At 43.5% G+C, this 27,361-nt stretch overlaps 1 protein-coding gene across 1 annotated transcript in view; it reads left to right on the forward strand.

The window, feature by feature from the left end:
* Window positions 1-27,361, forward strand: part of LOC120055875 (beta-1,4-galactosyltransferase 2-like) — a 137,451-nt gene that overhangs the window by 30,054 nt on the left and 80,036 nt on the right. The gene's annotated exons all lie outside the window — the stretch shown is intronic.

Here is a 27,361-nt window from a genome sequence, read left to right on the forward strand (position 1 = left end):
ACTGTGGTTGATGCGTAACCAGACCAGAGCAGTTATTATAGCACAGCTCAGATACTATCATCATTAGGAAATCTGAACAAGAGGATTTGGTAATAGTTAATTACTCTAATTAGTATAGTGTGTTGTAATTTGAAAATAGATGTCAGCGAGATAGAGGCCTGCATGTGTTCGAGCAGCAGACTCTCTGGCAACCACTTTCTATTCTAAAATGTAGTGGATGGAATGTTTACTCCAATTACTGTAAAAGCTAGTGTTTCTGTGTGTTTTCTGGGCTGCCCGGGTGAAACATAAAATTGATTTAATGTCAGCACTCTCGGCTGTAATATATATTTCATCCAAAGAAACACCACTAGTCCAACGCGGCATTGGAAAGACTAACACAACAGTATTCTTTCAAATACTGGAAAATACAGTGAACTAAGATATGTAGCTGTGTGGCGTTTGAGTTATTCCTTTTAGGCTTTCAGCAAACTCAATTTAAAGCTGCTGCGATAGGGAAATCCCAGTTACCTTTGTAAGAATTCCCTTCATCAGCAGAAAACCTCATTAACTTCCTTGTCATTGCGAGGCTTTTCTTGCTCATTATGCCATTAGATATGCCTGCGAGCACAAGGCCTTTGCCACTCAGCTCCTGCTAATGAGTTTTAAGTAGAGGTCTTGAGGGAGTTGTGGGGGAACCAACTCTTTGTCTTATGACCCTCCACTCCTATGCATCTGTTCCCCTCTTTATTTCTCTTGATTGAGGTTTCCACTGACTTTACAGTTGTTGACTGGATGTCTTTAGGAGACACATCAGCACTGAGTGGTTGTTCACTGTTAGACCCCCCCACTTGGCACACACACACAAACACACCCTCCCTCCCTCCTACCCTCAATGAGTGGTTGATGCACTGGCTCTAAAGCTTGTTACAAGGCCTGGGCTTTACCACGATCCGTAAGTGCATTGTGTGATTGCAAAGAACAGAGCTCCAGCTTTAACTTTCGTTCATGACCTCGTATTTTGTCTCGCTAGAATAGATGCAAGCAACGAGGTGCGTTGTGTAATTCTGTTTATCTCAGCGTCTCTCTGTGTGTAGGGTATTCTCAGATAATCACTGTCTTTCCTACAGAGATGTCTGCCTGGGGAAACTGCTGTAGGAAGGCTTAAGTAGCTTATCTGCTGTTGTCTGGGTGGCTTGATGGAGCTGTTTTAATGACCCCACTATGACAGGTTCAAAGTGGAAGAAATGAACACTTTGAACCTGACACTTCTCTTGACCATGTAGATAGATCTGAAGTGTGTGTATGAATTAGTTTTACTGTGTTGTTAGGCACATTATGGTAGTTGAACCATTCCATATCAGTAAATTAGGTCCCGTGTGGCTCAGTTGGTAGAGCGTGGCGCTTGCAACGCCAGGGTTGTGGGTTCAATTCCCACGGGGGGACCAGGGTTCAATTCCCACGGGGGGACCAGGATGAATATGTATGAACTTTCCAATTTGTAAGTCGCTCTGGATAAGAGCGTCTGCTAAATGACTTAAATGTAAATGTAGTCCATTTGATACATTTTTGTTGCTGTTGTCGACCAATTATCTACAATGTCAAAATCCCAAATCAGAATAACGATTCATTATCCAGGTTAATGTGAATCAACTTTTCATAGAGTACATAATGAATGTTATTACCAGTTCTGTAATTAGGCTATTTCAATTTAATTCGATTTGATATGACTCTGTGACTGCCACTGCCTTCTCTTTCCCTAGCATGGAGGGAGAGAAGGCTGCATGGTCTGGTGCATCATGGCCAGCCCAGGTAGCTAGCTGCCTAGCCTTCCTCTCTCCTTGCCTCTTCTCTCAATGATGGAGTAGGTGCCTGGGGTGGTAATGAATTGCAGACAGAGTCAGAGACTGAGAATGCCTCTGTGTTAGTCACAGCCAGGTGCAGATAGATAGATGATGGTGGAAGGGAGAGGGAGAGAGGCCCCAGGGAGAGGAGGCCCTGGCCAGGGGGAGACGGGGGAGACTCCCAACCCAGCTGACAGGTGCTGCTTGTGTTTGGACTTGCGGTGGGCTTCCATTCCATTGCAGCTTTCTCTCTCTCCATCTCCCTCTCTCTCACACTCTTCTCTCTCTCCCTCCCTCCCTCCCTCCCTCCCTCCCTCCCTCCCTCCCTCCCTTCCTTAAAGGTGAAATATGCAGAAATCGCTTGACCATTTTCTGGCTGTTAAAATTTGAATAGTTCGCCTAATAACAGTTTATATGACAAAACAAGCAATGTATCGTGTAGAGAACCATTGTACCATCTAAACTGGTGTGAAATATATGTTCAGTAACCTAAAATATTGTATTTCCAGCTGTTTGAAGCTGGTATACAAAACTGAAAGTAAAAGATACAAAAACGAAACATAAGAACGGGAAGCATAGAAATAGCGCACATAGGACAGATCTACAGCTACTTAGACTTGCTTTCAATGAGATTGACAGACCTATAACTCACATTTCTATATGAATTCGGTCAGGTCACCCAAAAAGTTACATATTGCAGCTTTAATGGCAGTCAGTCAGCTGTCAGTGTGGGTCTGCAACCTCTGCAACCTCTTAACGAAACAAATTGTAATGGCAAAATATGGAATATTTGCCTGACAGGGTTGCAGTATGAATGCTGGAGCTATAACATTTTCCTAGACACTCTTATCCAGAGCAACTTACATTAGTGAATGCATAATTGTTTTTATTTTTTCACACTGGTACCCCGTGGGAATCAAACCCATAACCCTGGCGTTACAAGAGCCATGCTCTACCAACTGAGCCAGACAGGACAACTGTGCTGGTGCAGTGATGGTGTTATCACTTCCAACAAATAATGTCATTTAGAACTCATTGAGGTATACCAATTTTTTGTTGTTGCCTATATTGGAGTTGGTGTCCATAGGTTTATTGATTTCAGTCTTTTTAACTTCCCTGCTGTACTAATACTAAAGCCAATCCTATGCCGCTGGGTGCCGGGCACTGAACCAACCCTAACGCCGAATTCTGCTGGGTTTTCAGTTCAGTCTGAGGTGACTGACACGACTCCCCATCAGAGGAGACAGCTCCAGTCTTTCTCCCTGGCTTGTCATTGGTATTTCTCCCCGTGGGATTACACCAATCACTGTTGTGGTAGTGTGGCTTTTTGAAGGAGGAGCATCGTGCAAAGTTGATGGATGGCTGTTTGCTCAGCACGTAATTACCAGGTCTGGGGTTATACATCTACTACTGTAGGTCAGCTGAACAAAGCCATTACACTGCTTTGAGAAATGACACTGTTCGGAATGTCTACCTGGCTCCATCAAATCAAAATACAAATCTTGACCTTTTCTGTACTTACACAGTTAGGATCACCATTTTATTTTAAGAATGTGAAATGTCAGAATAATAGTAGAGAGAATGATTTATTTCAGCTTTTATTTCTTTCATCACATTCCCAGTGGGTCAGAAGTTTACATACACTCAATTAGTATTTGGTAGCATTGTCTTTAAATTGTTTAACTTGGGTCAAACGTTTTGGGTAGCCATCCACAAGCTTCCCACAATAAGTTGGGTGAATTTTGGCCCATTCCTCCTATATATCCACATAATTTTTCTTCCTCATGAGGCCATCTATTTTGTGAAGTGCACCAGTCCCTCCTGCAGCAAAGCACCCCCACAACATGATGCTGCCACCCCTGTTTATCACGGTTGGGATGGTGTTCTTCGGCTTGCAAGCCTCCCCCTTTGTCCTCCAAACATAACGATGGTCATTATGGCCAAACAGTTCTATATTTGTTTCATAAGACCAGAGGACATTTCTCCAAAAAGTACAATCTTTGTCCCCATGTGCAGTTGCAAACCATAGTCTGGCTTTTTTATTGCGGTTTTGGAGCAGTGGCTTCTTCCTTGCTGAGCGGCCTTTCAGATTATGTCAATATAGGACTCATTTTACTGTGGATATAGATACTTTTGTACCTGTTTCCTCCGGCATTTTCACAAGGTCCTTTGCTGTTGTTCTGGGATTGATTTGCAGTTTTCGCACCAAAGTACGTTCATCTCTAGGAGACAGAACGCGTCTCCTTCCTGAGCGGTATGACGGCTGTGTGGTCCCATGGTGTTTGTACTTGCGTACTATTGTTTGTACAGATGAACGTGGTACCTTCAGGCATTTGGAAATTGCTCCCAAGAATGAACCAGACTTGTGGAGGTCCACAATTTTTTTTCTGAGCTCTTGGCTGATTTCTTTTGATTTTCTTTTGAGTTTGAAGGTAGGCCTTGAAAAACATCCACAGGTACACCTCCGATTGACTCAAATGATTTAAATTAGCCTATCAGAAGCTTCTAAAGCCATGACATCATTTTCTGGAATTTTCCAAGCTGTTTAAAGGCACAGTCAACTTAGTGTATGTAAACTTCTGACCCACTGGAATTGTGATATAGTGAATTATAAGTGAAATAATCTGTCTGTAAACAATTGTTGGAAAAATTACTTGTGTCATGCACAAAGTAGATGTCCTAACCGACTTGCCAAAACTATAGTTTGTTAACAAGAAATTTGTGGAGTGGTTGAAAAACGAGTTTTAATGACTCCAACCTAAGTGTACTTCTGACTTTAACTGTATGTCAAGCATAGCCACCAATACAGTAGATCCACCACTAAAGCTCTCAGTATAGGTTGTAGTGACCTAGGGCTGGGCAGTATATCAAATTAATTTGATTAATTCATATGTATGTTTTTGCGCGATATTCCAAATGCCTGTATCACAAGAATCAAGGTTTTGTTATTTTCGTTTTTATGACCGTTTATGTCCACTTGTTTTCATGTTGTATTTTTGGTCTCATCTCTTTCGTTCCTTCTGTGCTGTGTGCACCTCCCCATTTACACCCGAGATCCGTATATAATGAAGAGTTGCCCATCTCCGCCCTAACATTGGGAGTCGTTGTCCCAAACGCGGGAAGGCAGGTGACCAGTTTATATCCAAAATATCCCCATAGAAATGCATTGGGCTTATTTTGGACAGATTTTATGCTTTGCCTCTTCCTGTATGGTTTACACTCCACCTGCCTCTCACGCCAACAAAGTTGAGCGATCACTTCTTCCTCTCTTACAAGAGGTTTCAACTCACTATTTGCATTTGAGGTTTGGTCCAACAGAATCGGTCATAGGGACATTGAGATGATTTTACTGTAAAAGAGTTTAAGTGAACCTTTCTAAAGATACCCTTTTTATGTCTCAACTACTCAGATTGAGAGCCGACACTACTACAACAGGAGTATCAATGAACATTGAATCTAGAAAATTCATGCTCAGTTCGTTGCGCGTGACATTGTAGTGCCCTGTCCCGCTAGCAGCATTTTAGCCAAAGACTGTTATATTAGCAGTCTAGTCTGTGTTTTATAAATGTGCAATAAGCATAAAACACAATTATATAACGAATTGGCAACTCGTTCTTATTCTGAGAAACAAGGTAGTCCACTTGCGTGCAACATCTGAACAAAGTGTACAGGCTAACATGCTTTTCAAACAGTTGGAGAAAGACAGGAGGGAGTGTTCATAACAATTCAACTGTTCAACTGTTAGCTAGCAAATAGATCCAAGTTGGTTAAACTTGAAATATTAAGATTAGCTGGCTAATCACTAGCACGTGGGCTTGAGAGATTTTTGATGAGACCTGTGTTCAATTTCTATAGCCGAAAGCCTGACACAAGAAGTTATTTGTGAATGTGCATTATGCATGAGTGAAGGAAAAGCAGCCAACAAGTGCTCAGCATAAGGTGGCAAGAAAGACTTTGTAATTACCTGGATTTCTCTATAAATTGTTCATAAAATTCCTGTGATTGTCTCCACCTCCTCCAGGTGTCGCTTATTTTCCCCAGTGTATTTATCCCTGTGTTTCCTGTCTCTCTGTGCCAGTTCGACTTGTATGTTAGTCAAGTCAACCAGCGTGTTTTTCCCGTACTCATTTTGCCATTCTCACTGCCTTCAAGCAGCACAGCCTTCCACTAGTCGTCTTCCTCAGGAGGTTAGCAAGACTGTGGATGTCTCTGTTATCCCTACGAAATACCATAACCTCCTGGAAGTGTTTAGCAAGGCACATGCTAATTCCCTTCCCTCGCACCGTCCTTATGATTGTGCCATTGATCTTCTCCCAGGCACTACACCAACTCGGGGTCGGTTGTACTCTCTGTCCGGACCAGAGACCATTGCTATGGAGGAGTACATAGAAGAGTCTCTGGCCACTGGGGCCGTCCGTCCGTCTGCATCTCCTGCCGGCACAGGGTTTTTCTTTGTGGAGAAGAAGGACAAAGACCCTGCACCCATGCATTGACTACCGGGAACTTAACAATGTCACTGTCAAAAATCGTTACCCCCTACCTCTCCTCTCCTCGCCGTTTGAACCTCTCCAGGGGTCTACCATGTTTTCCAAGTTGGACCTTCGGAATGCCTACCACCTGGTTCGGATACGCAAGGGGGATGAGTGGAAGACAGCCTTCAACACAGCCAGTGGACATTATGAGTACGATGCCATTTGGACTCACCAACACCCCCGCTGTCTTCCAGGCTTTGGTCAATGATGTGCTTCGGGACATGCTAAACCGGTTTGTGTTCGTCTACCTGGCCAACATCCTATTTTGTACTCCATGTCAGACAGGTCCTTTAGCACCTCCTGGAGAACCAACTGTTTGTGAAAGCCGAGAAGTGTGAGTTCCACCGCTCTTCTATCACCTTTCTGGGATATGTCATTGCTGAGGGCAATTTCAGATGGATCCTGGAAAGGTGAAAGCAGTGGTGGATTGGCCTCAACCAACATCCAGGGTGCAGTTTGAACGGTTTCTTGGTTTTGCCAACATTCTACCACCATTTCATTTGGGATTACAGCACCCTGGCTGCCCCCCTCTTGGCACTCACCTCCCCCAAGGTATCGTTCAAATGGTCTCCAGCTGTCGACAAAGCCTTTGTGGACCTGAAGCATCGGTTCACAACAGCACCCATCCTCATCCATACGGACCCCTCGTGTCACTTTGTGGTGGAAGTGGATGCTTCGGATGTTGGCGCGAGGGCCATCCTGTCCCAGCGATCTGCTCAGGACCAGAAGCTTCATCCCTATGCTTTCCTGTCCCATCGTAGTTCCTGCTGAGAGGAACTACGATGTTGGCAACCGAGAACTCCTGGCGGTGAAGATGGCGTTGGAGGAGTGGAGGCACTGGCTGGAAGGAGCAGAACAGCCTTTCCTGGTCTGGACTGACCATAAAAACTTGGGATATCTCCGTTCAACCAAGCACCTCAACTCAAGGCAGGCCTGGTGAGCCCTCCTGTTATCAGATTCAACTTTACCATTTCCTACTGTCCAGGGTCTAAAAATGTGAAGCCTGATGCTCTCTCCCGCCTATACAGTTCCTCTGCCACACCCTCGACTTCCGAAACCATTCTCCCTACCTCATGCCTTGCTGCCACTGTGGATTGGGATATTGAGAACCTGGTTCACGAGGTGCAACGGTCACAGCCTGGACCTGAAGGGGGCCCTGCTAACTGGCTGTTTGTCCCTAACCCAGTCCGGTCCCGGGTCCTGGAATAGGCTCATTCCTCCAGGCTGACCTGTCATCCAGGGTCCCGTCGTACACTAGCTTTCCTTCGACAATGTTTCTGGTGGCCCACAATGGTCCCTGATGTCTCTGCCTTTGTCACTGCATGCACTGTGTGTGCTCAAAACAAGACTCCATGGCAAGCTCCTTCTGGCCTCCTGCAGCCACTATTGGTTCCTCATCGTCCCTGGTCTCATATATCTCTGGACTTTGTCCCTGGGCACCCTCCGTCTGACGGCAACACTGTCATTCTGACGGTAGTCGACCGGTTCTCCAAGGCTGCCCATTTCATCCCTCTCCCCAAACTACCTTCTGCCAAGGAGATGGCCCAGCTTATGGTGCAGCATGTCTTCTGGATCCATGGACTTCCGGTTGACATGGTCTCCGATCGGGGTCCTCAGTTCTCGTCTCAGTTCTGGAAGGCATTCTGCACCCTTATTGGGTCGTCGGCCAGCCTGTCACCCGGATTCCATCCCCAAACTAACGATCAGTCGGAGCGAGCCAACCAAGACCTGGAGACCACCTTAAGGTGCCTGGTCTCAACCAATCCCACTACTTGGAGCCGTCAACTGGTCTGGGTGGAGTAGGCCCGGAACACTCTTCCCAGTTCTGCCACAGGACTCTCCCCTTTCGAGTGCTCCATGGGGAATCAGCCTCCACTCTTCCCTGAACAAGAGCTGGAGGTCAGCGTACCCTCGGCCCAGATGTTTGTCCACCGCTGTCGACGTACCTGGAGAAGAGCCAGGGCGGCTATTCTCAAGACCAACTCCAGGTATCGTTGACAAGCGGACCGTCGCCGGACCCCAGCTCCCTGCTACTGCATTGGGCAGAGGGTATGGCTTTCCACTTGGGATCTGCCACTTCGGATAGAGTCCCGCAAGCTGTCTCCCTGGTTCATTTGTCCTTTTCCCATCTCCAGAGTCCTGAGTTCCACTGCTGTCCATCTTGTGTTACCCCGTACCCTTCGCATTCTCCCTACCTTCCATGTGTCTAGGATTAAGCCTGTGTCTCACTGTTCTTTGTCTTCTGTCTCCAGGCCCATCCCTCCCCCCCAGGTTATCGGTGGCCAGCCAGCGTATATGGTGAGACGCCTCCTGAAGGTTCGACCACGGGGCAGGGGTTTCCATTACCTGGTTGACACGGTGAGGTTTATGGCCCGGAGGAGAGGTGCTGGGTCCCTGCTAAAGACATCTTGGACCCGGCCCTCATCGCCGATTTCCACCGCCGACATCCCGGTCAGCCAAGTATGCGCCCAGGTTCGACTCCAGGTGGCGTCCCTAGGGGGGTTACTATCACGCTCTGATCGGTTTCACCTGTTCCTGTGATTGGCGTGTCGCTTATTTTCCCCAGTGTATTTATCCCTGTGTTTCCTGTCTCTCTGTGCCAGTTCGTCTTGTATGTTAGTCAAGTCAACCAGCGTGTTTTTCCCGTACTCCTTTTGCTATTCTCTTTTTGATAGTCTTCCCGGTTTTGACCCCTGCCTGACTCTGGACTACCTTCCCGCCTGCCTGATCATCCTGCCCTGACCTTGATTCTGCCTGCCCTTCGGTACCTTTTGGATTGAACTGGTTTTTACCTTTTTGCCTGTCCACAACCATTGTCTTGCCTTACCCTATTGGATTAATAAATATTGTAAGACTCCAACCATCTGCCTCCTGTGTCTGCATCTGGGTCTCGCCTTGTGTCATGATAAACACAGTCTGCTTAAACTTATAACACACACACAATTATACGTTTTCATGTATTTATTGAACACACTGTGTAAACATTCACAGGGCAGGGTGGAAAAAGTATGTGAACCTTTGGATTTAATAACTGGTTGACCCTCCTTTGGCAGCATTAACCTCAACCAAACGTTTTCTGTAGTTGCGTATCAGAACTGCACAATGGTCAGGAGGAATTTTGGACCATTCCTCTTCACAAAACTGTTTCAGTTCAGCAATATTCTTGGGATGTCTGGTGTGAACCGCTCTCAAGGTCATGCCACAGGTTGAGTTCAGGACTCTGACTGGGCCATTCCAGAAGCTGTATTTTTGAAGCCATTCTTTTGTTGATTTACTTCTGTGTTCTGGGTCGTTGTCCTGTTGCATCACCCAACTTCTGTTGGACTTCAATTGGCGGGCAGATAGCCTTACATTCTTCTGCAAAATGTCTTGATAAACATGGGAATGAATTTTTCCTTCGATGATAGCAAGCTGTCCAGGCCCTGAGGCAACAAAGCAGCCCCAAACCATGTTGCTCCCTCCACTATATTTTACGGTTGGGATGAGGTTTTGCAGTTGGTGTGCTGTGCCTTTTTTTCTCCACACATAGTGTTGTGTGTTCCTTCCAAACAACTCAACTTTAGTTTAATCTGTCCACAGAATATTTTGCCAGTAGCGCTGTGGAACATCCAGGTGCACTTTTGCAAACTTCAGACATGCAGCATTGTTTTTTTTGGTGTCCTCCCATGAACACCATTCTTGTTGAGTGTTTAACGTATTGTAGACTCGTCAAGAGATGTTAGCATGTTCCAAAGATTTCTGTAAGTCTTTAGCTGACACTCTAAGATTCTTCTTAACCTCATTGAGCATTGTGCTCTTGCAGTCATCTTTGCAGGGCGGCCACTCCTAGGGAGAGTAGCAACAGTGCTGAACTTGCTCCATTAATAGACTGATGCACATCAAGGCTTTTAGAGATACTTTTGTAACTCTTTCCAGCTTTATGCAAGTCAACTGTTCTTAATCGTAGGTCTTCTGAGATCTCTTTTGTTTGATGCATAGTTCACATCAGGCAATGCTTCATGTGAATAGCGAACTCCCATTTTGTGAGTGGTTTTTATATTGCAGGGCAGCTCTAACCAACATCTCCAATCTCATCTCATTGATTGGACTCCAGGTGAGCTGAGTCCTGACTCCAATTAGCTTTTGGAGAAGTCATTAGCCTAGAGGTTCACATACTTTTCCCAACCTACACTGTGAATATTTAAATTATGTATTCAATATAGACAACAAAAATACAATAATTTGTGTGTTATTCGTTTAAGCACACTGTGTTTGTCTATTGTTGTGACAGAGGAAAATCAGATCACATTTTCTGACCAATTTATGTAGAAATACATGTAATTCCAAAGGGTTCACATACTTTTTCTTGCAACGGTATCTGGGAACTCCTTCAAAACTGTTGGGAAAGCATTCCAGGTGACTACCTCATGAAGCTGGTTGAGAGAATGCCAAGAGTGTGCAAAGCTGTCATCAAGGAAAAGGGTGGCTACTTTGAAGAATCTCAAATATAAAATATATTTTGATTTGTTTAACAGTTTTTTGGTTACTACATGATTCCATATGTGTTATTTCATAGTTTTGATGTCTTCACTACAGTCTTCACTACAGTGGTGTAAAGTAAAAATACTTGAAAGTTCTACTTAAGTCTTTTACTTTACTATTTATATTTTTGACAACTTTTACTTTTACTTCACTACATTCCTAAAGAAAATAATGTACTATTTACTCTGTACATTTTCCCTGACACCCAAAAGTACTCGTTACATTTTGTCAGGAAAATGGTCTGATTCACACACTTATCAACAGAACATCCCTGGTCATCCCTACTGCCTCTGATCTGGCGGAATCTCTAAACACAAATGCTTTGTTTGTAAATTATGTCTGAGTGTTGCCATGGCTATCCATCAATTACATTTTTTAAATAAAATTGTGCCGCCTGGTTTGCTTAATATAAGGAATTTTAAATGGTTTATACCTAAGTACATTTTAGCAATTCCATATACTTTTGATACTTAAGTATATTTAAAACCAAATACTTTTAGACTTTTACTCAAGTAGTATTTTACTGGATCACTTTTACTTGAGTCGTTTTCAATTAAGGTATCTTTACTTTCACTCAAGTATGACAATTTTGTACTTTTTCCACCACTGCTTCACTATCTTTCTACAATGTAGAAAATAGTAAAAATGTTCTGTTATAATGGTGGCCTGACACTGGGGTTTTGTATTTATTCATGTATCCCTGTCTGGGACTGACACTGGGGTTTTGTATTTATTCATGTTTCCCTGTCTGGGACTGGCACTGGGGTTTTGTATTTATTCATGTTTCCCTGTCTGGGACTGACACTGGGGTTTTGTATTTATTCATGTTTCCCTGTCTGGGACTGACACTGGGGTTTTGTATTTATTCATGTTTCCCTGTCTGGGACTGGCACTGGGGTTTTGTATTTATTCATGTTTCCCTGTCTGGGACTGGCACTGGGGTTTTGTATTTATTCATGTTTCCCTGTCTGGGACTGACACTGGGGTTTTGTATTTATTCATGTTTCCCTGTCTGGGACTGACACTGGGGTTTTGTATTTATTCATGTTTCCCTGTCTGGGACTGACACTGGGGTTTTGTATTTATTCATGTTTCCCTGTCTGGGACTGACACTGGGGTTTTGTATTTATTCATGTTTCCCTGTCTGGGACTGGCACTGGGGTTTTGTATTTATTCATGTTTCCCTGTCTGGGACTGACACTGGGGTGTTGTATTTATTCATGTTTCCCTGTCTGGGACTGACACTGGGGTTTTGTATTTATTCATGTTTCCCTGTCTGGGACTGGCACTGGGGTTTTGTATTTATTCATGTTTCCCTGTCTGGGACTGACACTGGGGTTTTGTATTTATTCATGTTTCCCTGTCTGGGACTGACACTGGGGTTTTGTATTTATTCATGTTTCCCTGTCTGGGACTGACACTGGGGTTTTGTATTTATTCATGTTTCCCTGTCTGGGACTGACACTGGGGTTTTGTATTTATTCATGTTTCCCTGTCTGGGACTGACACAGGGGTTTTGTATTTATTCATGTTTCCCTGTCTGGGACTGACACTGGGGTTTTGTATTTATTCATGTTTCCCTGTCTGGGACTGGCACTGGGGGAGGGCAGAGGTTGAGGGGCTTCTCTCTATGAGGAAGATTTTTGTAGCGTTATCTAGATCAGGGTTTCACAATCCTCTCCTCGGGGACCACCAGACGTTTCACATAGTTGTTGTAGCCCTGAATTGGCACATCTGATTCAGTTTGGTTATAGTGGAATAATTGAATCAGGTGTGCTAGTTTAGGGCTACAGCAAATATGTGAAACGTCTGGTGGTCCCCGAGGAGAGGGTTGTGAAACCCTGATCTAGAGGAGAGTCAGCACCACCCCTCACCACCCCTTCAACCCCACCCCCCAGCCTCCCGCCTGCTACCTTTCACCCCTTAACCCCCCAGCCTCCCGCCTGCTACCTTTCACCCCTTAACCCCCCAGCCTCCCGCCTGCTACCTTTCACCCCTTAACCCCCCAGCCTCCCGCCTGCTACCTTTCACCCCTTAACCCCCCAGCCTCCCGCCTGCTACCTTTCACCCCTTAACCCCCCAGCCTCCCGCCTGCTACCTTCCACCCCTTAACCCCCCAGCCTCCCGCCTGCTACCTTCCACCCCTTAACCCCCCAGCCTCCCGCCTGCTACCTTTCACCCCTTAACCCCCCAGCCTCCCGCCTGCTACCTTTCACCCCTTAACCCCCCAGCCTCCCGCCTGCTACCTTTCACCCCTTAACCCCCCAGCCTCCCGCCTGCTACCTTCCACCCCTTAACCCCCCAGCCTCCCGCCTGCTACCTTTCACCCCTTAACCCCCCAGCCTCCCGCCTGCTACCTTTCACCCCTTAACCCCCCAGCCTCCCGCCTGCTACCTTTCACCCCTTAACCCCCCAGCCTCCCGCCTGCTACCTTTCACCCCTTAACCCCCCAGCCTCCCGCCTGCTACCTTTCACCCCTTAACCCCCCAGCCTCCCGCCTGCTACCTTTCACCCCTTAACCCCCCAGCCTCCCGCCTGCTACCTTTCACCCCTTAACCCCCCAGCCTCCCGCCTGCTACCTTCCACCCCTTAACCCCCCAGCCTCCCGCCTGCTACCTTCCACCCCTTAACCCCCCAGCCTCCCGCCTGCTACCTTTCACCCCTTAACCCCCCAGCCTCCCCCCTGCTACCTTTCACCCCTTAACCCCCCAGCCTCCCGCCTGCTACCTTTCACCCCTTAACCCCCCAGCCTCCCGCCTGCTACCTTCCACCCCTTAACCCCCCAGCCTCCCGCCTGCTACCTTTCACCCCTTAACCCCCCAGCCTCCCGCCTGCTACCTTCCAAATGCTCAGTGAAAATTTAGGTCATGATGCAGCATATGTAATGATCCTCCTCCTAGGGTAAAATTGATTGGTTGGGAGGACAGTGTCATAGGAGTAGGTTCATTGGCCCATCTTACTGGCTGACATTGTTATTGTGTTAAGAACAATGGCATATGCTGGGCGGCTAGAAAGAACACTTTGTGTTTTTAGGAGTGTGGTCTCTTTGGGACTGTGGTCTCCGTTTAGGGTGCTTTCTCTTCCTAGAACAGGGAATAGTGGAAGTATGAGGCTGTTATGAGTTTTACCAGAAAGTCAAAGTACATGTTTTATCTATTCCTCTGTTCTATCCGCTCACATTCCCTATGAGTGAATACTGTAACGTTTTGTGAGTGCTTCCTGGAGCAAACTAAGACCGTCATCGATCTCAGCCCAGATGGTGAATTAGGAAACGGACATGTTATGACATAACACGTAAGAGAAACGACCGGGCTCTGAAAAGAGAACAGTTCATTATCTCAGCTCAAACTGCAATGTGTTCAATAATACTGTGACTGTCCCTTCAGATACAGACGACCAGCTTCAATTACCCAGCGAGACATACAAAACCAGCCCGACAATGACACTAAAGTGCTCTGGACACCATAATAGCATAATAGGCACTTTAACTGCATATAAATGAGATGGTTTCCTATTCTCATCCTACTGCATCCAAAGAACAATCTTGGTGTGATGAACTTTTGGCCTGCCCAGATGCTTTGTGGATTCTGTAAATATATATTTTCAGATATTTAATGGGGTGTCGGTATTAAGATTGTCACATCAGGTCAGCGTCTCGGGAGAATTGTGGACACAGAATCAATGAACGCCAAAGCAAGGCTCCGGGTTTGTGCGTCTAGCGGGGATAGAAAATTGCTTCCGTCCCTTTCGTTCCTCCTCCACTCCCAGGCAACCATTAAGATATGCCTGGCCTAACTAGATGAACCTCTAGCTCTCTAAATGATAAATGACAAAACAGGCTTGATATTGTCATCTGCAAGGCTACAGAATTGTTTTCCTCTCTATCTCTCTCTCTCAGCAAGCCACAGCAACAGAATGAAAATACAGAAAAGACACAAAGGTCTCCACATACAGTACATTTACTACTCTTAGCATCTTGCTGCCTGCATTACTTCATATAAAATACCATACCGCATGTGGATTGTTCTCAATAAGAGGAATTGTAGAAACATGCTTCGCTTTATAATTGATCCATTTATTTATGATGCATTGTCTCTAATGCATGCGGAGGTATGCAGTGTCACAGAGTTTTAACCTGTACTGTACGTACATTGCACATGTGAGCCTTGAAAAGATCAAAGGATTTGAGACAGCCCAATTGAATTAGCCCTGGACCTATTCATACAATAAGCTTAGCCGGATGCTCATGAACAATTACATAATAGGATGAGGGGTTTGGCTAGTAGTGTACAGATGTTATGATGCGTTGTAGTTTGATGTTGCAGCGCTTTGACATTTTAGAAGGCCAAATGACCATGATCAATTTATTTTGTTCACTTATGACCGAGGATTCCTATGTGGATATTTCTCATATTGTATATCTATCCTGGATCATGTATAGCAATAGCTACCCTCCACTACCACTCATGACTCATCTCTAGTATTGCTTCATCAAAGTGTTTTAAGATGTGTTTTTTTATACTTTCTTTGGTTGAGAGCTATAACTCAGTCAGTCTGTCAAATTGGCTGTAGCATTCCTCACTAGAGAAATGCCACAGGATATAGTGTGACAGACTGGCAGCTCTGACAAATTCTCCTCAACACTGTACTTCCGCAAACTGACAACTGTCTGATTAGTGTAGTTTTAACAAACGGGTGAACTGTCAAGGTAGCTGGAAAAAAAGGTTATGAAAGTCAAATAAAATGTCATATCACCATCAAAGAATGTTGTAACAAGATGGCTTTAAGTGACAAGAGGAAAGATATACAGTAATTAGCCATTTCTCTGTCCATCACGTGATAGCAGATATTCCCTCCAATTAAATGATCCTGTTAGACTTGGACAAGGTAGTCAGGCAAACTAGCTAAAAATAGAAACCTCAGTTGAATTTTTTCCCCTCATATTTACATAAAAGAAAATGAAGACTTGTTTGAGTGACAATCTGCCTCAGAATGAAGGGATACTGCAGACTATTATATACCAGTTACAAAGGGAAGGTCAAGGTTTAGACTACATTTCTCTTTACAGTCACTTTATAGTTTACTAGTCTAGTTTATCCTTAGATTCATATGACATGATCATGACAATATTTCTGTATTTTAACTATTTATCTCACATCAGTGGTATGCAGCATACAGTAGGTTTATATTTGGTGCATTATAATACAGGTAAATGCCAAAGTAATGGAAACACTTGAGTAAATGAGGGATACAAAGAGTATTGAAAACAGGTGCTTCCACACAGGTGTGGTTCCTGAATTAATTAAGCAATTAACATCCCATCCTGCTTAGGGTCATGTATAAAAATGTTGGGCAGGCCATTATTTTGGCTACCATGGCTTTGCCCCCATAGGATGACAATGCCCCCACCCATAGGGCACGAGTGATCATTGAATGGTTGGATGAGCATGAAAACGATGTAAACCATATGCCATGGCCGTCTGTCACCAGATCTCAACCCAATTGAAAACTAATGGGAGATTCTGGAGCGGCGCCTGAGACGATGTTTTCCACCACCATAAACAAAACACCACATGATGGAATTTCAAGTTGAAGGTTTGGTGTCGCGTCCTTTCAATGGAGTTCCAGACACTTGTAGAATCTATGCCAAGGTCCATTGAAGCTGTTCTGGCTTGTGGTGGCCCAACGCCCTATTAAGACACTTTATGTTTATTTTGGCAGTTACCCCTAGATGCATAATGTACTGTATTGTAGCTAGGTGCTGCCTCTACAGCCCCTTACTACATCAATAGTTAATAGTTATTGTCCCTGTATACTGCAATGATTTTTCCATTGGATTCAATTATTCATGTCATAACGGTGTATAACTGAAATGTTTACTGGTAAGTGCCATTGGACATCATGTCTAGTGGATTACCATATTTTAAGATTTAATATGGATTAGTTAAAATAATTACTTCTGTTACTATGCTATCTGATGGATAGGGGTTGAAGAGTATTTTGTCCCCGCAATGTGTCACAGACTTACACACACACACACACACACACACACACACACACACACACACACACGCGCGCACACACACACACACACACACACACACTGAGCCCTCCCCCCACAGACCTTGCCTCTCTTCCATCCTACTCTCTTCCAAATCAAATCAAGCTTTATTTAGACAGCACATTTCAGACATGGAATGCAATGCAATGTGCTTCACAGGAAAAAACAACTACAAAAACTATTAAATATTTACTACATAAAAAACACAAGATAAAAAGCAAAACAATGACAAAAACTGAACGACTAAAAAGCACCCTAAGGAAAAACAAAGTAAAAAAATGTGCGTTTTAAGATCTATTTTAAATATGTCCACAGTTTCGGCCCCCCTCAAGTTATCTGGCAGGCTATTCCAGAGGCTGGGGGCATAGTAACTAAAAGCTGCCTCTCGATGCCTCTTGGTTCTAGGCTTTGGGATAAAAGGCCAGTGCTAGAGGACCTGAGGGACCTACTGGGTACATAACGTAAAAACATGTCTGACATGTCTGACATTGAGGTGCCCAATTGTGGATTGATTTAAAAACAAATAGAAGAATCTTAAAATGTATTATAAAACTCACAGGCAGCCAGTGCAGAGACCTTTAAACCAGTGTAATGTGTGCTCTCCGTCTGGTCTTGGTCAGTACCCGTGCTGCAGCATTCTGTATGTTTTGCAGTTGACCAATGGCTTTCTTGGGTAGACCAGACAGGAGAGCATTATAGTAGTCTTGTAATAAAAGCACGGATGAGTCTCTCTGTATCAGCCTGAGAGAGAAACGGCTGCACTTTGGTCACATTCATAATGTGTGATTCGAAATTTAGTTCAGATTCTAAAATAACACCTAGGTTTTTTACCTGGTGTTTTATCTTTATTGCCCGTGAATTCCATTCTACTCTGACAAATTCAATCTGTATCGTGTGCCAGGGATGGTCTCCATAGAAGGAGCCATGCTGCCTCTGGCCAGTAGGACGTAGCAATAAAGACAGAGGGCTTTATTTTTGGTTGGCAGTGAAGAGGCGCAAGTGTCAAACGCATGTTGGTTTGCAATTTCGTCATGTAAAAACTGTTACACCGGCATTTTCCGCCCCTTACTCCAGGTTCGGCAATTTACATGTCTAACATCAGCTCGCTTGCGCTGAGGTGGGAGGGTGGAATATTTGAGGTGTGTCCTTAAAAACATGCACCAATATGCCAATTTCAGTCAGCGCAACTTAAGACAGACCAAATGCTGGTCTTAGTGGCAGGGGTTGGAACCAAAATTATTTTCCAATCTTTTAGTTCTGAACCGAACCATTATTTTTTTTGTTCCGTTCAACTATTCTGACCAGCAAAACCAGTTTGATCTGTATAGGACAGTTGTTAGGAGCAAATTATATTTTTCTGTAACAGCATGGTTTAAAGGGATACTTCTGGATTTTGGCAATGAGGCCCTTTATCTACTTCCCCAGAGTCAGATGAACTTGTGGAAACCATTTCTATGTCTCTATGTGCAGTTTGAAGGAAGTTGTTAACTACCATTAGCGCAGTGACTGGAAGTTTATGGGTATCTGGCTAACGCTAGTTAGCATTGGCTACCTCTAACTTTGTTCATACTGGAAACAGAGAGATACAGTTCAAATGGTATCCACGAGTTCATCTGACTCTGGGGAAGTACATGAAGTGCCTCTGACAAAATCCAGAAGTATCGCTTTAATCATAATGAAAGACAAACACACACACTGTACTACCAGTCACAGTGTAGGGTGCAAGACGCAACTGAAATTTTGCAGGTGAGGATGGAGGGAAGCTTGCCTTGAAGCACTGGGCATCTTGTTATGACATGCATTATCTGAAATAACAACACAGAATTATACCTACTAAGGAGTGGCTTCTATGTGGGAACTTTGAATATCTTTGAACTTCCAAGTTGGTTTAACGTTGGACCACCAGAGCAAACTTTAGCTAGCTAGCTAACAAGCTTGTGTGTGCAGAGCAGCACTAGAATTAAAACACATCTTACCTTTTTGTAGTTAATAAACCCAATGTGAAATGTGATAACTTTAATTGAAAAAGTTAATCCATTCTTTTAAACAACTCTCCCTAATTTCTGATTCATGCTTCTAATGTTGTCAGTAGGCTAACCTATGCTTCAGAGGGGAGGGGCAGGTAGCCTACACACACACACACCCATTGGCAAAGATTTCCAGCTGTCAGGAAGACGCTGGAATACGTTTCTGAGTGACAGTGAGGGCTTTGCAAAGGCGCTTGACATTTTTGGGGGACTGGAAAAAATAATGCCCGGAATGTAAAATAACATTATTAACCAGTTGCCATGCTTTTAAAATAGCAGTTCTGTTCTGGAACAGTATAGATCACTTTCGTTTCCGGTTCGGGTTCTGTTCCTCAAATAGTTTATTCTTTTCCGGTTTGGTTCTCTTCTGGTTTTGTTCTTTTCCAGTTTTCAGTTCTGTTCCCTGAACCAGTTCTAACTCTTGCATAGCGGTAACGCAGTTGGTTATGGCATTGATTTTGCCAGCGGAGGTGCACACAGTAGCCTTATGTACCTCACCAATGTTTTATTAAAATATCACAAGCAGCAAAACAGTCAATAGACATTCCCCTTTTTTATATTTATGTTTGACATTGTTTTTGTCCAGCTTTTATGAAAAGTTTGGACTCATTATGTGCGATGCCCATTACATGAAAGGTGTCTGTGACTGTAGGACGCCTGTTTATGAACATTACGTCATTTAAAAGATAGCTTTTTTTTCTTTTTTTTCCTCATTTTGTCCAAAAATGCATCTTTCAGTTACTGTCAAATCGCTGGAATTCCAATCGCTGTTTGTGGTGCTGAATCCTCTTGTAGGCTATATTTGCATGTTTGTTTGTTTACCTTTCACGTGGAAATGTCACGACTGGCCATATCAACGTCGATGGTAAGCAGTAGCTATATATATTTGGGAGCAGTAACAGTGTCTGGACATTCCCCCTTTCTCTTTATATTGGATATTTTTCCAGCTCCTGTGAAAAGTTTGGATGTGTGTAAAACCCTCCATAGTGTACATTGTCTTAGGCCTAATATCATATGCCCACAGGGAGCAATAATGGTGCATGTAACTGTATTTACACATAACTATTTAAAACTAGTTGATGTTTCGTTTTATTAGAATTTGATAAGAATTATTCACAGTCTTTTAGGTCATATCAATAGTGACATTTGGCATGTCCATGGCTCAGACATAATACGTTTTACAGTAGGCCTAAATCAGTGTGAATGCTATGTTAACAATATATTTCCAAATGAAAGCCATGTACATTTAGCAAATATTTTGTTTTTTTAGGCTATTTAACAAACTAGGCTATTACGGACTAACATTCAAATTTGTATTTATTATGGATCCCCATAAACTGCCTTAATTTTGCTGGACCTCAGGAAGAGTAGCTGCTGCTTTGGCTGCTGCTTTGGCAGCTACTCCTCCTGGGGTACGGCAAAATTAAGGCAGTTTATACAATTTTAAAAACATTACAATACATTCACAGATTTCACAACACACTGTGTGCCCTCAGGCCCCTACTCCACCACTACCACATATCTACAGTACTAAATCCATGTGTATGTATAGTGCGTATGTTATCGTGTGTGTGTGTGTGTGTGTGTGTGTGTGTGTGTGTGTGTGTGTGTGTGTGTGTGTGTGTGTGTGTGTGTGTGTGTGTGTGTGTGTGTGTGTGTGTGTGTATGCATGTGTCTGTGCCAATGTTTGTGTTGCTTCACATGCCCCGCTGTTCCATAAGGTGTTTTTTATTTGTTTTTAAATCTAATTTTACTGCTTGCGTCAGTTACTTGAAGTGGAATAGAGTTCCATGTAGTCATTACTCTATGTAGTACTGTTTGCCTCCCATAGTCTGTTCTGGACTTGGGGACTGTGAAGAGACCTCTTGTGGCATGTCTTGTGGGGTATGCATGGGCTGTGTGCCAGTAGTTTAGACAGACAGCTCGGTGCATTCAATATGTCAATACCTCTCATAAATAAAAGTAGTGATGAAGTCAATCTCTCCTCCACTTTCAGCCAGGAGAGATTGGCATGCATATTATTAATATTAGCTCTCTGTGTACATCCAAGTGCCAGCCGTGCTGCCCTGTTCTGAGCCAATTGCAATTTTCCTAAGTCCTTTTTTTGTGGCACCTGACCACACGACTGAACAGTAGTCAAGGTGCGACAAAACTCGGGCCTGTAGGACCTGCCTTTTTGATAGTGTTGTTAAGAAGGCAGAGCATCGCTTTATTATAGAGAGACTTCTCCCCATCTTAGCTACTACTGCATCAATATGTTTTGACCATGACAGTTTACAATCTAGGGTTACTCCAAGCAGTTTAGTCATCTCAACTTGTTCAATTTCCACATTATTTATTACAAGATTTTGTTGAGTGTCCTTCCCTATAATCATGCTGAAATTCTGTTGTCAATTTGTTTACTGTGAAATGGCATTGTATCTGGTCAAACACATTTTTTTCCAAAAGTTTACTAAGTGTTGGTAACAGGCTGATTGGTCGGCTATTTGATCCAGTAAAGGGGGCTTTACTATTCTTGGGTAGAATTGGAGTTGATTGCAACACAATACATAAAATACTAAAATTGAAGCAACCACATATTTAGCCATGGAGCACATTCTGTTTGGCCAGTGAGGGGCCAAGCCTCGACACACCGACAACATGTTTATTCTTCAAAACCTAGCCTTTTCATTCCACCGCCAGCCTCTGCGCTCATAATTCCGGTTTTGAAAATAGCAAAAATATTTCTGACACACCACTTAATATACAGTGGGGCAAAAAAGTATTTAGTCAGCCACCAATTGTGCAAGTTCTCCCACTTAAAAAGATGAGAGAGGCCTGTAATTTTTATCATAGGTAGCCAGTACATCATACACTTCAACTATGACAGACAAAATGAGAAAAAAAAATCCAGAAAATCACATTGTAGGATTTTTAATGAATTTATTTGCAAATTATGGTGGAAAATAAGTATTTGGTCAATAACAAAAGTTTATCTCAATACTTTGTTATATACTCTTTGTTGGCAATGACAGAGGTCAAAAGTTTTCTGTAAGTCTTCACAATGTTTTCACACACTGTTGCTGGTATTTTGGCCCATTCCTCCATGCAGATCTCCTCTAGAGCAGGGATGTTTTGGGGCTGTTGCTGGGCAACACGGACTTTCAACTCCCTCCAAAGATTTTCTACGGGGTTGAGATCTGGAGACTGGCTAGGCCACTCCAGGACCTTGAAATGCTTCTTACGAAGCCACTCCTTCGTTGCCCGGGCGGTGTGTTTGGGATCATTGTCATGCTGAAAGACCCAGCCACGTTTCATCTTCAATGCCCTTGCTGATGGAAGGAGGTTTTCACTCAAAATCTCACGATACATGGCCCCATTCATTCTTTCCTTTACACGGATCAGTCGTCCTGGTCCCTTTGCAGAAAAACAGCCCCAAAGCATGATGTTTCCACCCCCATGCTTCACAGTTGGTATGGTATTCTTTGGATGCAACTCAGCATTCTTTGTCCTCCAAACACGACGAGTTGAGTTTTTACCAAAAAGTTCTATTTTGGTTTCATCTGACCATATGACATTCTCCCAATCTTCTTCTGGATCATCCAAATGCTCTCTAGCAAACTTCAGACGGGCCTGGACATGTACTGGCTTAAGCAGGGGGACACGTCTGGCACTGCAGGATTTTAGTCCCTGGCGGCGTAGTGTGTTACTGATGGTAGGCTTTGTTACTTTGGTCCCAGCTCTCTGCAGGTCATTCACTAGGTCCCCCCCGTGTGGTTCTGGGATTTTTGCTCACCGTTCTTGTGATCATTTTGACCCCACGGGGTGAGATCTTGCGTGGAGCCCCAGATCGAGGGAGATTATCAGTGGTCTTGTATGTCTTCCATTTCCTAATAATTGCTCCCACAGTTGATTTCTTCAAACCAAGCTGCTTACCTATTGCAGATTCAGTCTTCCCAGCCTGGTGCAGGTCTACAATTTTGTTTCTGGTGTCCTTTGACAGCTCTTTGGTCTTGGCCATAGTGGAGTTTGGAGTGTGACTGTTTGAGGTTGTGGACAGGTGTCTTTTATACTGATAACAAGTTCAAACAGGTGCCATTAATACAGGTAACGAGTGGAGGACAGAGGAGCCTCTTAAAGAAGAAGTTACAGGTCTGTGAGAGCCAGAAATCTTGCTTGTTTGTAGGTGACCAAATACTTATTTTCCACCATAATTTGCAAATAAATTCATAAAAAATCCTATAATGTGATTTTCTGGATTTTTTTCTTCTCATTTTGTCTGTCATAGTTGAAGTGTACCTATGATGAAAATTACAGGCCTCTCTCATCTTTTTAAGTGCGAGAACTTGCACAATTGGTGGCTGACAAAATACTTTTTTGCCCCACTGTATAACTCTACCGCTAGATTTATCATTGGGTTAGGTTTGTTAAAATATAGGCCAGAGGCTACATAAATCCCAAATAGCAACCTATTCCCTTTATAGTACACTACTTTTGACCTTTTCCCTTTGTAGTGCATATGGCTCTGGTCAACAGTAGTGCACTATAAAGGAAATAGGGTGCCATTTGGGATTGATGGGAGTGGGAGTGGGCGAGGGAGGGAAGCAGCCCTAATGTGAGAAAAGGAAGAATGCCTGTATGTCAGTGGTGAGTCTCAGGCCCTGTGGGGAAATGGCAGCATTTAGAAGGTCATATGGAGCAAAGCAGACACAGGGCCTGAGTAGAACAGCCGGGTGGAGCATATTAGAGAATTTACATCTACGTACATCATCTAGTATCTGCTTTATGTAGTAAACTGTAGTGGACAACACAGACCAATGATGTGGATGTTAGTGTTCAATGGGAATTGTTTGTATCCGATTATATCCCCAAAGCCAGTTGTCTTCTTGAAAGTATTTATTTTGCAGGGCTGATGAGAGATTGTGTATTAGGTAAACATTTTACTGATTTAATACAGTCATGAATATTCAATATGCTATGCTCTACAGGGGTTTGTCTATCATGGGCATGTCTTACTGACAGATCTACTCAGTTCTAGCAGACATGTAAACAGTTTCTTCCTTTGAAAGAAAATAAATGTCATGATTGATTTATAAGGTTGTGTAGTGTGTGTAGGGCGGAAGGGTGGTACAGTAATATGTATTGGATAAAGTCAGAATTCCGACCGCAAGACTTTCTAAAAGAACACTTTCTATACAGTGATTACAGTGCCTCAGACGAACCTCCTTGAAAGACAGTCTCATTTACCGTACTATCAGGTGTTCAACCACAGCTGAGCCATTCCATCTATAAAGTGTCTAGTAAAGTAAAGACCCACATGAGACTGCAACCTCTGACTCCTTCACTCAGGGGTCCAGAGTCCCACTTACAACTCCTTAGCTCCTCCAATTACGTTCTGACGTGACCACATAGGACGCTAGTGGGAAAAAACTCTCTGTGGTGTAACACCAGGAATTGTAAAGAATTCATGTTTAACAGTTCCATAAATCACAGAAAATATACATTTTGATGCTGATTAAATTGGGGTTCTTTGTTGAAGTTTTCCCAATTGGCCATGTAATAGTGAAGTACAGTGTTTCTTTTAAATGCATAGGCTACATTTGTGCATTTACTGTAGATGTACCAGTTTGAGTCATGTAAGGCTATTTACTGATGCTAGTGGTCTTTTTCAATCAAAATCTAAATGTAGCTTTAATCTCACATCTCATCCTGTATCAAATCTGTCATTATTTATCCTCGTTGCGGCGCCATCTTGCCTTGACAGCAGTGTGCGTGTATGTGAACCATTAGCCCCGAGTGAATGGACCAAAGGTAACGAATGGAGCAGGCAGGCATACTGTACCAACTGCCCCAAAATGTTCAGTACCCCATGCATGCCAAAATTCTACTGTGCCCCTGCTGTGACTCATGTCTTGGATAATCCATCGTTTTCACAACGGATAATCACTGACAGTTGCTTGACAGTTGCCTTTGACATTTGGAACATTGTTTAATCTGGAAATTAGTCCTTAATATGTTTGACAGATGGTGTTGACATTTAAAACACTGTTTCTGTAATCATGAGCAATATTTGTGGGGGACCTAGGCTGTGGAGCATTCATTTGATTAGAATTAATGCAATTTAAAACATGTAACAACACTTAATTAGCTGCTTAAGGATTACAACAACATCGCTCAATATCAACTTTAGATTTGATTAAATTTAGGGCCATTTGAAGCTGAAGAATGAAATGCTTTTAAAACCTTTTGAGTACATTTTGTGACTGGCTACCTTTTCTTTCTGATAAAGACAGAATATTGTTGAAGGTCGAATCTGGAGAATATCTTCTGTTGATGATGTGGCTGAATGTCTGAGTGGGCTGTCGAGAGTCGTAAATCTAGAGACTAATGAAGCAAACAAAACCCATACAGATGCTGTTGACATATCTTCCATTCCTTGCTGCTCCATTTGATTTGCACCTGTCAATCGTAGCAGCAGCACAATTTAGCTGATTGTCACTGCTGTTGTGATTTGCCATTTCTTCTATGTTACGCATAAGAAAATAGCTTAGACAAGTGATTCTCTCTCTATATTGCTTTGGTCACAATCAAAGTAATAGGGGAACGTTTTATTGTACTGGTTGCTTTATCTGGGTGCTCAGGCTGCAATATTGCCAGGGCTTGTTAATTTCAGCTCCAGCTGAACAGTTTACGGTAATTCGCTTTAGAGTCTAGTGAAAGACATCCACCGGTTAGCAGGCCAGCTCATACATCATCTGGACTTTTGGTAGACTGGGAGGAAGGCTGTTAAGGCTGGCCATTAGAATAGCACAGCAGACTGTGGACAGAATGGGTAATTGCAAGGCGAAAGTCAAAAACCTAGCAGAAAATCACTGCGGAAGCAAGATCTTTTGTGGTGTATCCAGAGCATAGATAGAGATATACTGATCGTGGCTCTGGGTGTGTCAAAATAACTTACATAGATCAATTCGTTTTACGCTGAAATGATTGCCAGAAAGCAGGAAAAGCCAAAGATTTATATCCATAGAGATACAATTATATTTCTAAATCAGTATGCTCGATATCTATGGATGTATCCCTGGATTGATCAGTTGGTTTCGGCTCTGTAATAAGTGGCCAAAGAGTGTACGACCTCCCGGAAATGCAACATCGTGACAAGCTGTTATGAAGGTTAATGCATATTTCTCCCTACAGTTGGTATTGAACTGTAGACCACACAGCCATTCATCCTGGCTATATGTGCCAGAGCGTTGGCTTGACTTATTTTCTTTCTCATTAGTGGCAGAAATTCTCTCTCTCTCTCTCTCTCTCTCTCTCTCTCTCTCTCTCTCTCTCTCTCTCTCTCTCTCTCTCTCTCTCTCTCTCTGATTGTGGTGCATTATATATTTGGTATCCCCATTAGCTGTCCCTTCCTAGGGTCCCACAAACATAACACATGACACAATACAGAACAATAATAGACAAGAACAGCTCAAGGACAGAACAGCTCAAGGACAGAACTACATAAATAAACATGTATACTGAAAGAATATACAAACGCAACATGTAAAGTGTTGGTCCTATGTGTCATGAGCTGAAATAAAACATCCCAGAAATGTCCATAAGCACAAAAAGCGTATTTCTCTTAAGTTTTGTGCACAAATTTGTTTACATCCCTGTTAGTGAGCATTTCTCCTTTGCTAAAATAATCCATCCACCATACAGGAGTGGCATATCAAGAAGCCAATTAAACAGCATGATCATTAAACATGTGCACCTGGAGACAATAAGGCCACTCTAAAATGTCCAGTTTTGTCACACAACACAATGCCACAACACAATTGGAATGCTGACTGCAGGAATGCCCACGAACTGTTGCCAGAGAATTTAATGTTAATTTCTCTACCATATGCCGCATCCAACATAGTTTTAGAGGATTTAGCAGTACGTCCAACCGGCCTCACAACCGCAGACCACGTGTAACCACGCCAACCCAGGACCTCCCCATCCGGCTTCTTCACCTGCGGGATCGTCTGAGACCAGCTACCGAGACAGTTGATGAAACTGTGGCTTTGCACAACCGAAGAATTTCTGCACAAACTGTCAGACACCGTCTAAAGGAAGCTCATCTGCGTGCTCGTCGTCCTCACCAGGGTCTTGACTTGACTGCAGTTTGGTGTTGTAACTGACTTCAGTGGGCAAACGCTCACCTTCAATGGTCACTGGCAAACTGGAGACTTATGCTCTTCGCGGATTGATCCCAGTTTCATCTTGTAGATGGCAGACAGTGTGTATGGCGTTGTGTATGGCGTCGTGTGGGCAAGCGTTTTGCTGAGTGCCAGTGGTTTGCTGAGTGCCCCATGGGGACAGTGAGGTTATGTTATGGGCAGGCATAAGCTATGGACAACAAACACAATTGCATTTAATTTATGGCAATTT

This window comes from Salvelinus namaycush, chromosome 11 (genome assembly GCF_016432855.1).
Source record: "Salvelinus namaycush isolate Seneca chromosome 11, SaNama_1.0, whole genome shotgun sequence".
Taxonomy (NCBI): domain Eukaryota; kingdom Metazoa; phylum Chordata; class Actinopteri; order Salmoniformes; family Salmonidae; genus Salvelinus; species Salvelinus namaycush.